At 39.8% G+C, this 12,374-nt stretch overlaps 1 long non-coding RNA gene across 2 annotated transcripts; it reads left to right on the top strand.

Moving 5' to 3' along the window:
• The first annotated feature begins 2,185 nt into the window (after positions 1–2,185).
• LOC146442118 (uncharacterized) lies at positions 2,186–11,035 on the top strand. Of its 2 annotated transcripts, XR_014850153.1 has the most exons (4): positions 2,186–2,256; positions 5,484–5,575; positions 7,225–7,279; positions 8,682–11,035. It is a non-coding gene; the product is annotated as an uncharacterized LOC146442118 (long non-coding RNA). The 2 variants fall into 2 exon arrangements; XR_014850152.1 differs by lacking the exon at positions 5,484–5,575 and having other exon boundaries at positions 2,189–2,256.
• Positions 11,036–12,374: the final 1,339 nt, after the last annotated feature.

Raw genomic sequence — 12,374 nt, 5'->3', positions numbered from 1 at the left:
GGCTCAGTCCTTGCCTAAATGTCTGCACAACAGCATGGCTGCAGCTTCTTCATGTGACACAAGAACATGACCCACAAGTATGAGTCCAGGGGAACTGACAGAGAAGCCAAGCCTGGTACTCAAGGAAAGCTGAATGCAGGCAGAAGGCACAAAAGTAACAAGATGTTTATTCATCTTCTGTCACAAGCATCACATTCAGGGTCAAAGAGGTAACACCCTCCACCTTCTGCCTCATCTGTCTCTTTTTCACTGAAGGACTGATAGGTATTTTCTCCTACTCTACAGCAACGGAATATCAAGGTAGTAGTTTTCCTCATATAAGGATCTGCTTAACTCCTTTGGTCATAAACCACTTCTTCATGTTGTCTCACACTTCAGACACAAGCAACACTGACTCTTTTGCAGAGCTCTACCCAAGCAGTCTCCTCCTCTGCGTCCAATAATCCATCTGTCCATGCAGCTGTCCTTGTTGCTGCTGCTGGCCATTGTGATCCTAACTTGTCACCCTAATCCACTTCTGCATCACCACCTACCTCTGCTGCAAACAGTCCCTTTCAGCCTATCAGAAAGGGTTGTAAAACCTCAGCATGTGTTTTCTCACCTGTGCCAGGGCCCTGACCAGCTCCATAAATTCCTGTTTGTGCTGCCTAATGCTGTAATAGTAAAGGACATATTATCTATAAAAATTGATGCAAAACTTCCAAAGCAGAAGTGATTGCAGATTCAGAAGAAATTTTTGTGTATCTTTTCATATTGAGTAGTTTCAAGACCCTCACACCTTCTGGAAATGAGGTGTTCGTCAAACTCCCAGTCAGAAGGTGCTTCACAAGGAGCATTCTGAGGGTAGAATTATCAGATTTTTGCTTTAGGGCAACAGAACCTGTTTTCTTATTTGCCTTTCATAGCTCAGAAGCTAGAACTACTGCATATCCTCCTATAACTCATTAGCAGTAAGGAAATTGTAGGATTAAGCATAGTATAACCTTCTTCGTCCTCTACTTACTTTTAAAATACTTGAACTTTTGTAATCTGGACTTCTTTTCTTTTCCTTTTTCCTTTTTTTTAAATCCCACAGTAAATTAACTGGAAGCTATTCACAAGTCAAATATTAAATGTTCTTATACCCAAGATCACCTAAATCCCAGGAACAATGTTGGCTGCTTTCCAGTTCAAAGGCCCATAATCTGTATATTTTTTTCCAGTTCACTTTCAGAGCTCTGTTTAATTCAGTGTAGTATGGTGGTCTTCTGCAATTCAGTATTTTAAAAAGTCAACAGACATTTTTGAAAAAAAGCCCAAACGAAAAAATATGCAGTTTAAAAAAGATGCTTATTCATTTGGGGGTTTGCATGAGCATTGTATTTGTGGTCTGCCCTTGAAGCCCTCCCAGATTCATCCTCTTGTTTCCACCCCCTTGAAGAGCCTGATACACCATGTCAAAAGCAAAGCCAATGTTTGAGGAATAAAATATCTGTCCAAATGGTTTCATCTGAGTTTTTACTTTGGGTCTGTAGAGTACCTGCTGACAGGGAGCAGATTCCTCATTTCCCGCTGTTCTACATACAACTGCATCATAAATGGAGCTCTTGACATTGCCTCTGTTACAAAAATCAGGCTGCATCCTCCCATCAAATGATCTCTTCCTCGAGTACTCATTTATTACTTTCATATTCCAATTTTAAAGAAATCAAAGTTCCTGTGAACAAAGTACCAGAAGAGAATCATTGAGAGAGGACATTCAAGGAACAAATTATCCACACAGACCATTGAGTTTTGTCTATTCATTTTTACACATTCAAGAGAAATCCTGAACAAAGACTGCTTACTCCCTATCCCCAACCCCCAAACTACAGCAGAAAAAATTTACAAGGAGAAACTGATTTTTGGGAGATTCTACTTGATTGTTTTAGAGGGATCACCACAATGTGCAAGCTCTTCAGAGGTCACTCTACTTCAAGGCAAGTTGCTGCCTTGCTTTTCCAAACTAATATTCTCACCAAAATAAAACACTTTATATTTTTGATCTGCCAGAGTTTGCTTCCAAAGCACAGGGAGCTGTTCTGTCTGAGCAGCAGCAGCCACCCTTTCTTCCTGACTAGCAGACACATGCTTTTGGTAATTGAATGCAGCTGTTCTACTCTCTGCCCCTTCTTAAGCTTTGGAAGGAAATCCTACTTAGAGAGCTGCCTGTGCCTCCAGCAGGGATCCAGAACACAAGGGAACACCAACTGGAAGGACTACATTTGCAAAGGGCAGGTATGAGGCAACCTCAGTCTTAAATCTCTGCAGAGAATTTAGGATGTGTGATGTCACAGGAGGGCATAATTTCAGCTACCTGTATTTCAGATTCTAAACAGACAATTGGCATTTCTTAAAAAGAATTCAAAAACTGAGATAGCCTTCTGGTGTCATGAATGGAGGTGGCAAATTATCTTTGCAGTGAGATAATGAACACAAAAAAAGATTTCTATATGCATCTGTAGATACCTCATCCATTACCTGTTTGCACAGCTGCACTTACAGAGAGGTCTAGGCAGTAGAAGTAGGGGAGTTCCCAGCGATGGAGCCTTGGGTCTACATGGCCTCTTCTATACAGTAATGAAATTATTGATGTAGGTGAGTCACCAAACACAGCCATAAAATGAAAGGACTAAAATTAACTTTAAAACTTACTGCTTGTTATTTGTAATGTCACCAGCCACAATTTTATGTTTTATACCTTCACATGTAGATGAGACTGCAATGAGGACTTCTGACTTTCATAAGTAAAGATATATTTCAGCACTGTGAATTTTGGAAACAGGTTTTAGAGCAAAAGATAGATTTTCTATAAATACAAATGAATATACTGTGACAGCTAATGGAAAGAACAAAATTAATATCAGCAATTAAGTCTCAGGAGAGGTAATACTAACAATAGCATGACCTCAATAAAATAATAGCTTTATTTAAACTGTGCAGTTCTTCAGAGATATGCCAATGGAAGCAGGAGTGACAAGGGCAGTGGAAGTGCTGTAACTTCTTAAAATGGTTTTTAAATCAGGCAGATTGTTTCATTGTCTCAGGCTGCAGACACAGGATCCAGCAGATAATGCTCAAGGCATGACCCAGATCAAATCTTGCTGCAGCAGCAGTGTAAAAAGGAGCAGAGAACAAGCAGTCAAAGCCCTGCTGACCATCCATTGAAGTGAAGGCAGTTGAAAGCCCCTATTTGCCATTGTTTCAGCCAGGGATACAGCTTTCAGTGTATGGGTGATGCAAAAATTACTCTTGGGGATTGTGTCAAGCATCCATCCACAGCATTTTAAATAAAGATGAGCTGATGTTCTAGAGATTAGCTGCATTATAAGCATGTCTGCAGTACACTTTGGAGTGAGGTGCAGTGTTTCCTGAGGCAGGGTTAAAAAAATCATTACTCCTGCAAAGTGACCTATCAGCCAAACTAGTGAACAACGATGCCCAAAGTGCCAACAAAATTTCAGCTTTGGACAAGAGGACAGCAGGCTTCAGGCTGCTCAGGTAATTAACAAGCCCCCTGGGAAAATGTTTTTGCAGATGCTGGTGTTCATCAGTGGTGATCACTTTTTAAACATCATCTCCTAGGGGCACAGGAGCAGACAATTTCCAAATTGAGAAGTCAAGCAGGTGAAGCAGAAGGCCAGCTTGGCTCAACAGGAGTGTTCTCTTGAAATAAATCAGAAAGGAAGGTGTATGCCCAGTGGAAGCAAGGTCAAGTGACATTGGAAGAACACAGAGATGCTGCTCACCACTGTAGGGAGAACATTCATGGGGCGAAAGCTCAATTGGAATTGAAGTTGGCCAGAAATGTGGGGGACAATAAAAAGAGCTTTTTCCAATATGGCAAAAGGCAATGTAGAAACAGCATCTGCCCATAGCAAGATGGGAACAGTCTCCTCACTAACAGAGACAATTCAGAGGTGTTTAATGTATTCTTTGCCTCTGTCTTCAACAAGAATGATGGACCAAGGCAGCCTCTGTGCTCTAAGCTGGAGGACTGTGATAGTGAGAATCATCAGCTGACAGTGGACCATGAAAGTGTGTGAGATCTGCTGCTTCAGTTGGATCCCTACAAATCTATGGGGCCTAATGGAGTTCATCCAAGAATCCTCAAAGAGCTAGATGATGTCATTGTAAAGCCTCTCCTGATGATTTTTTGAGCTGTCTTGGGATTCTGGAGAGGTCCTAGCTGACTGGAACTTGGGTAGCATTGTCCCAGTTTTCAAGAAGGGCAAGAAGGCTGAGGGCACTGGAACAGCTCCCCAGGGAAGTGGTCACAGCACCAAGCCTGGCAGAGATTGAAGAAGAGTTTGGAAAATGCTCTCAAGCACATGGTGTGACCCTTGGGGTGTCATGCACAGGGCCAGGAGTTGGGCTCAGTGATCCTGATGGGACTCTTCCAATTCAGCATATTCTATGATCCTATGAGTTTTATAACACTGAGATAGGTCTGCCTTAGGCACACCTACATCACCTCAAAAGTCATTAGCTGCTCTACACATACAACATGTGTCCATAGCCCTAAAGAACAATTCTTCCACAGGTAGTTACTGATAGTTTTACTAGGTTAAAAAATCAGTCACGGTGCTTCACATGACTGCTGGATTAATTTTGCCCTCTGGTAGCAAACTATTCTGTAATTAGAAATCCAGGAAGAATTAGTGCAGCCTCTGAAGCATGAGCAGTTTTCATTGAACTGCTCTCATGATTTTATATCAGTGAGACAGCAGACCTTTAGGTGAGGATAGATCACAGCTCTGGAATATTTATTTATGGAAAGGGAGGGAGAATCTGTTACTATAAGGGCAGTTCTTGGCCTTCACTAAAACAAACGTTCTCAAAAGCTGAGAAAAATGCCAAACTGCATAAGCCAGAGTTTCTTGAGAGGAAATAAATATTTTTCCACTGTCTTTTTTTTTTTTTTTTTTTTTCTCTCCTTAGTTTTATTTTTTGACAAGCTTTGAGAATCTTTTGGCTGCAGCAGAAAAACTGTCTGCAGGAAAAAAAATTAATTACTTATTCGTTCAGTTAACACTCTGGCATAAACTTTTTAAATCTTGACTGTCTTTATTGCATTCTGAATTAAAGCACTTCTGCTGAATGTGGTGATTTATTTATATTTTTGTTGTTTCTATTGGCATTTTATGTTCATATATTTTTAAAGTACTAAATATAAAATAAACGCACATGCTGATAACTTTGGATCAGTGCAGTACTTTCAAAACCACATGTTTACAATAAAACAGTGAGACCTTTGAAATTGAAGTTAAGCTCAGGATGAAACTAGGAAAAATATTAGAAAGGTTTCTGTGCTCATGAATTTGATTCTGCCTGAGTTGGGCCAAAATTCTTTTCTCATCAAAAATTACTTAAATCTGGACTTTCCCCTGTAAGTCAATGAAGATACTTCACACATGCTCCTTCAAGGAAAGGAGAATTGGACCTTGTTTCCCCTTTTTGTTTAGGTAATGAAAAATCCCAAAAGCTGAAGAAATTGAGCCATGTGAATAAAAGACTGCCTTATAAGACCCAAGGTTTCCATTCTTTCACTCAAAATGTGAGTTTTGCTCCTGATATTCTTGATTTCTGTGTGCTCTGACTTTGTATCCTTTTATGAGGGGATTTTGAAAGTTGCAGGAGAATTTAAATAAGTCTCTTGCTAGCTTCATTAAAAGTATGAAATACATCATATCACATCAACTCTGACGTGATATGGAACAGCGTTTTTCATCCTTACAGTTTTGGCAGATTTGTATTGTGTTTTGATGCTGGGAAAAAGACCAATAAATAGTAAAGACAAAAACATCGCTGACTGGTAGCCAGACCTTTTCTGGGAAAATATAAACTAAATTAATGTTCTCAGAAGATTTCGTCTTGCTTTGATTATAACTTCATAACTTTCTGGCAACTTATTTTGAGAAAGGTAAGAAAAGTTAGACATGTATCAGCTTTAAAGATACCTCAAACATTTAAAACACTAACTGAAAAACTAAGAAAAGGTGGTTTTAGTGTGCAATTTGCCTCATTTTTAGTTACTGGTGTCTGGTTCACCAAATTTCAAGCTCTGTGACTGGAAACTTGGCCTGTGCTTTCTGTTCTGACCACTTGAGGGAATCAGTCTGTAGCTGTGGTCCATAATTTTTGTTTTTACACTAAGGAAGTAAGAAAAATTGTATTTGTTGCGGAAAGTTTTCCAACTTTACTTCAACATGAAAGACATCACACAGCACCGGCTCAGAAATAAATTACTCCCTACATACTAAATATCCAGGAAGGGAAAAAAATGTTGATAAATGAGAGTCTTGGGAGTTGCTAAGTGAGGTCCCTGCACACAATTTATGATCATGCACTCTTGGACTTCAGAATGATTAATACAGCTAATTCTCAGTAGAGCAAGAGCTGTTTTAGCCCAGGAGAGAACTGTACGCTATTGTTTATAGAAGCAGATAACATCAAAGTGGCCCACTGCTTGTGTTAAGCAAATAGAGAATTCTGGGTCAGTGCAAATTAATCCTAAAGGAGTAAGAAAAAGTTCTTAATGACTGTTAGATCAGTGTGTTATCACTTTTCATACAACCAAAGATGGTAGAACTGTTAATGAGAATTACAAATGGCCTCGCTGGCTGCAGTGTGCTGGCAGCTGTCTATGAGCATGGTGACCATTAGGTCCTCTGGCAATCTGTACATATGACATTTGCTAATGGAGTGAAGAAGATTTAGGCAATTTTCTCAGATATTTTAGCATTTTCAAAACGGTCTTTGGCAACAAAAACACAAAGTGTCTTATGCTGTAATTAGCAGGGTGGACCAAAAGCCTTAAAACCTTTATCTTCTATGGTAAGATCCAGTTTGCAGAAATAAATTAATGGGATTTACACATGAAGTAACTGTGGGGAGAAAAGAAAGTCTTGTTGGTTGTGTCTATTAAGATGTGTTTTCACACAAAGGCAAGTGAAGCATGTGGCTTATATTTGTTTAGAAGGAATAGGTTGCATTTCACAGACTGAAAGTATCGTGAAGTCAACTACAAACTGCCTTAGAAGAATTTTTTTGTTTCCTTGGAGCACAATTTAACAACTTGACCACAAGAAGGTCTAGAAAATAAACATCCTTTTTTTTTGTTTGTTTTTATGAGATGGTTTGGGTTCTATTGGTCATGATGCTGCATCTCTGAACATAACCCAACATATTATAATTCTGTTCCAGTCCTTCTGACATGATCTACGCACCACATTATGGGATGTAGCAGGGCTGTTGACAGGTAAGGAGTGGAATGGGATGTAAGAGTACACTGGCCTTCTAAGCTGTGGGCTCCTGAGCTGTGCTGGCAGAACAGAAGGGCAAAAGTCTCCCAAATTCCTGTTGGCAAGTTCATGCCTGTTTACAAATCATCATAAAATAGTATGGATACTTACTCTGTGGACAGTTTATCTCTCCCAGTATTGTCACTAGGCAAGTATTTGTCTGTTAAATTTGTTTTGAAGTAAATTGTCTTATTTCACACAGGATTATTACACCAAGAAACTATTGACATAATTATTAGGTCCTCTGATATATTGCAGTCTAGTACAGTGGTTGTCACTCAGCAAAGTTCACACATTTCAGTGCTTCGCAGAATATTTGACCCACAAAGCAATCCCTTTTCAGAAAGCAGTAACAGCAAAAATAGGTTTCCCCCCTTGACTTACAACTTTTCTTTCTACTGCTTCACATCTGGGCTGCATCTTTGCATATGGAGAATTTTCTAATGTAAGCCAAGGATGTGAAATGCCCCTGTGTGTATACACAGAGGGAAAATGTCCTGCTTAGGACACCAGATCTTTTTTCCCCTCAAATTGATACTCCTGCATGGGAGAGTTCTTTGTTCAGGGTATGCAACAGAGCAGAGCTGTAGCAGTCTTTTTTTATTCTAGTATCAAACTTCCCTGAAGACCTCTAAGCTCTTTTGTATATATCTGGATGGGGAGGGGGGTGGTAACAGAGATCCCTGTGTATTCTGTGTGGAGTAAATAAACCAACTTTTTTAGCAACACACAGAGGGACTCAGATATTTGCCAAAAAACTATGGTTGGTGGAAAAAGTTGCTGACTTGCAAAATTAATAGCCTCCTACAGTAGACTTTGTTTAGAAGTGACAAAAATCTCCCCTACACAAAATGAAAATTCATCTTCCTCTTCTCCTTTTTCTTTCCTCTCATTCCTCTCCCTTCTCACTTAGTTTGAGGAAGGTAAGCAGCTTTCCCTCTCACCCACAGTAAATCAGTAATCTAACCAGGAGGTGAAATTGCACAGCCTGTCATCTTTGTCCTGGGGAAAATGACTGTAGGTGTCTCTTATGCCCACTGTCCCATCATTGCTTAACAAACCATTCATATTTGATTTTTCTAACCTTTTCACAGGAGTCTGTACCTTCTGCCCTTTAATCAGCCTTGATGTTTCTCTCTGAACTTGCTCCAGTATGTCTACATTTTTTGCTGGTATATATCTAGAACTAAACACAGTGTAATGAGTGCAGAACAGAGCTACAGTGTAATGGGCATACAGAAAAAACCCCAGAAAATGAGAAAAAGCAACCTATATTTTGGACTAGGGTAACAACTGTCTAGCAGTTAATTTACAACATTTGTGTCTGAAAAGGCAAAATAAGTTATTTTTCATTTGCAGATAAACTTCAGAAATCTTCCACCTTCACTCTAATTCCTAGAAAAAAGAGGAACAAAAGGAGAGCAACTGCCTGTGATTTATCTCTATCTTCCTCTCAGAACACTGTGCACAGACATCTTAAAGTATTGTGCAGACTTTCTTGGTGCCTGGCTTGTCCTGCTCACCCTTTCTAGCATCATCTGAGTAATACACTGTGCAACTGGCCAGTCTGACAGCTTTCATGATGCCGAAGTTTATGGCAACTGTAAATCTATTAAACCACAATTTGCACTTAATAAAATGAAACAGCAAGTAGTTAAATGAAAGCTCAATCCTAAACTGGACAACATTTTTCAGGAAAAGTCATTGAGCCTGCTGTTGCTACTGCTGCCTTCCTTTGAGAAATTCAATCGTGCTGATTGAGGAAACCTGGAGAGAGCTGGCTATTCCTTCCTTTGGTTTGTAATTGCTCCGTAGACCATTTAATCATCTGTAGATGAAACAAAGCCTGTGCTGTGGAGTCCCGGAAGGGCAGGCATGTGCTTATCAACTCTTTCCTACCCACCAGGCAGAGCTGGGAGCTCATCCCCATGCTCTGAGCAGCCCTGCTGTCGAAGCAAGGAGCTGAGAGCAGATGGGTGCTTCCTGCTGTCACTACGCCGGCCTTCCTGCCTGCCTTGATTTCATTACAGCAAAGTCTGTGCAAGCCAATTTCCAGGAGCTGGTTTGGAGCACAGAATGAAGGCCTTTCTGCCTGAGAAGGCAGGCAGATACTGAGACACCCACCAGGACAGGAGCTGCTTGATGCCGTCTTGATGAGAAGAGATAAGCACTGAAAGTTAGATAAGATGAGCAAGGATTTACTGGCTTCTGTAAAACACATTCCTCTGTCAACCTTAAAATGTCTTTCTTCATACATTGGACTCTGAATGTGCTCCATATTGAATCGTTGCTGAGTGACAGGGATGGCCCTGTTTCACGGATTAATCGTTTGGTCAGAAACCATATGCCCAGTTTCAGTAACTTGAAGAAAAAAAAAGCCTGGCCAGGGAAGGTACTGAGAGTGAGCTCAAAAACTGAAAACCTGATCCATTATAGTAATTGTTTTGGAATATTAGCCTTTATTTGAGATTTGAAATCCATTTCCTCCTGAATATAGGTAATTTGCCTAATAGCTCAGGCACTACACATAACCAGGTAAAGCTTGACACTGCCCTTTGCTCCGAGCTCATATTTTCTATAGTACACTGAGAGAATGCAGCACTTAAAATTACAAGAACTGACTGCTCCTGGGAGGGCAACTCTGGGCACACATCTTCCCCCCTTCCAAACTTTTGTCAGGAAAGATTCTTATGAGGATTTTTAATTCACAAAAAAACCACTCAGTGCTGACTAATGCTTGCCAATTAACTTCAGCCCATTGAATCAACAGTTTCCTGTTACCTGTTCCTTCAGGTAGAACAGTAGCTGATACCCCTGCCCTTTCCCAGGCTTCTGTGCAGGGACCTTTCCTGCCTGAAAACAGTGGAGACACCTGTTTTCTGAGCACGGAAGGCCAGCACCTGAAATCCTAGGAATGGGCCTGCTATTGAGTAAAGGGTGCTTGATAAGGCAGCCACTGTGATAGGCAACGGAAATTTGATGATGAAAGGAGATGCCTAATAGATTAATCTGGTGTGATTTGCCAAAACACAGGGTTTTCTGGAAGATTATCCACACTCGCAATAGGAAGCCCTTTGTTTGGTAAAAGTCCCCACTTATCATGGTATTCTTTATCTCAACAAGAAACATAATGGTTTACTTGTTTACATGCATGGCAGATATATTCAGAGCTGGGCTTAGGAACTGTGAACTCCTTTTCATTTGAAATGCTTCCAGCAGGCAGGTTATTAGCTGAGGGGGAACAAGCAGTTGGACACACATAAAATTTAAATCTGCCTTGCTTAGATTGGCAAAAATGAATGTTATTTCATCCACTGGGAAAATGTTTTACTTCCTGCTCAGATACTTTTGGAAGAAAATCACAAGCTCATTTGTAGCCATCATATATGTATGTATATATTTTTTTAGAGTTAAGTGGTATGTCTACAGAAATGTATTTGTTACTTTATACCAGTTATTTTCCACTAATATTAATTATTTTATTAGCTTCTCTTTACTTCTTCAATTTTGCTTTGCTTACTATAAAATGTGAGTGATGGTTTTACATTATTTATACTGAATGTGTGGCTGGAATCTAGCCCTTGATGTACCTTGGATAGAACTGCTTTGGTTTCTGGAATTGATTTTTAAATACCTTACACATCCGGAACTGCAGAACTACCAAAGCACTCTGTTCTTGAACTCTGAAAATAAACAAAAACTATCATGTTAGATGACTGCTTTATTAAAGCCTTTTTTAGCAATCCTATGTCAACAAAGTCTTTCATAGCGTGCAGTATTCAGCTTGCTGGACACACAATGCACATGCTGCACAAAGGAGTGTGCAGCAAGAACGTGTGATGATTTCAAGGAGCTGGAGCACAGCAGTTTCAGGAAGTTGTTTTTCTGTGCTCCCCGGCAGTAGCATGCTGTGTGTACCATGTAGGATCCAAATTTACAGCAGAGGCAGCCAGTTTCCGTATCATACTAAGTACAAGGTGGAGCATCACTTCAAACAGGACTAAAAGAAAGAAGGCAAGTAAGTGGACTGCTCACTCTGACGCCACAGGATTAATTATGTGGACTTACCTCAGCAATCCGCTGCAGCCAGCACAAAAGTGAGGGTGGAACAGAAATTGTAAAGATGGGGAAAATGAGTCTGGAAATCTGATAAATCCACCAGAAAGAATAGATGTCCAAAGATTTGTCTGTCTAGACCAGTGGACAGCTACAAATGGGAGTTAGTGGCTCATGCAAATGGATACAGTGCAATGAAACATTACAATGGAGTGATGTTTGGCATAGACAGAGGATTTTATTTTACTTGTAGGACATATTTTATGGTTTATGAAGATATTGGAAGTCTACTTTCTGTTTTCCTCTTTCATGTTCATAGTTTACATTACTTATTTTACAACGTGTTCAGGCACACATTGTACTTTTTTTCTGTCTGCTCCAAATAGCAGTTTTCTATATAGTTTCCTATAGCTCAAGCTGTGCTTAAAACCAAGTCCTGCAATTCAGCTTAGTCAGTGCAGAGCTGAAACTGAGGCATGCTAGGAAGGCCTTCAGAATTTGTTTGAAGTGTGAAATCATCACACTCTTTTCAAAATGTCTTCTTTGGGCTTGAGGTGTCCACGCATTGTTCATAAAAAACTCCTAAAACCAAAAAAATTTCTAACGTCATTTCCCATTGTTAAGTTTTATACTATTTTCACAAAAGTGTCTGAATAAAGTCACATGATGAAAAATAAGAACATCTTCTGTCCACAATCAATGGGATGCTTTCAGAGGAAAGCCCTCAGCCAAGCCAGTGTGAGAGCCATACTCAACTGTAGCAGTACAGACAAAAATAATTTTTAATGTGTTTCTTGGCACTTAGTTCTTTCTTCACATTTGTTAAAATAGTTGTACTTTCAGTACTTTCTATATTTTTTATTTAGGCTGGTGATTAAAACATTCTGGTAAAGTTGAGATGATTAAACATTTTAGCCTTTTAAAGAATGTGGCTTCCACTAAAAAATGAAAACATCTCTCTCATTAGGGTAAGTATGGTCAGCCTTATTTTTCATG

Source organism: Lichenostomus cassidix, chromosome 2 (genome assembly GCF_008360975.1).
Source record: "Lichenostomus cassidix isolate B80296 chromosome 2, HeHo_3.0, whole genome shotgun sequence".
Lineage (NCBI taxonomy): Eukaryota > Metazoa > Chordata > Aves > Passeriformes > Meliphagidae > Lichenostomus > Lichenostomus cassidix.
This window is presented reverse-complemented; position numbering and strand designations above follow the sequence as displayed.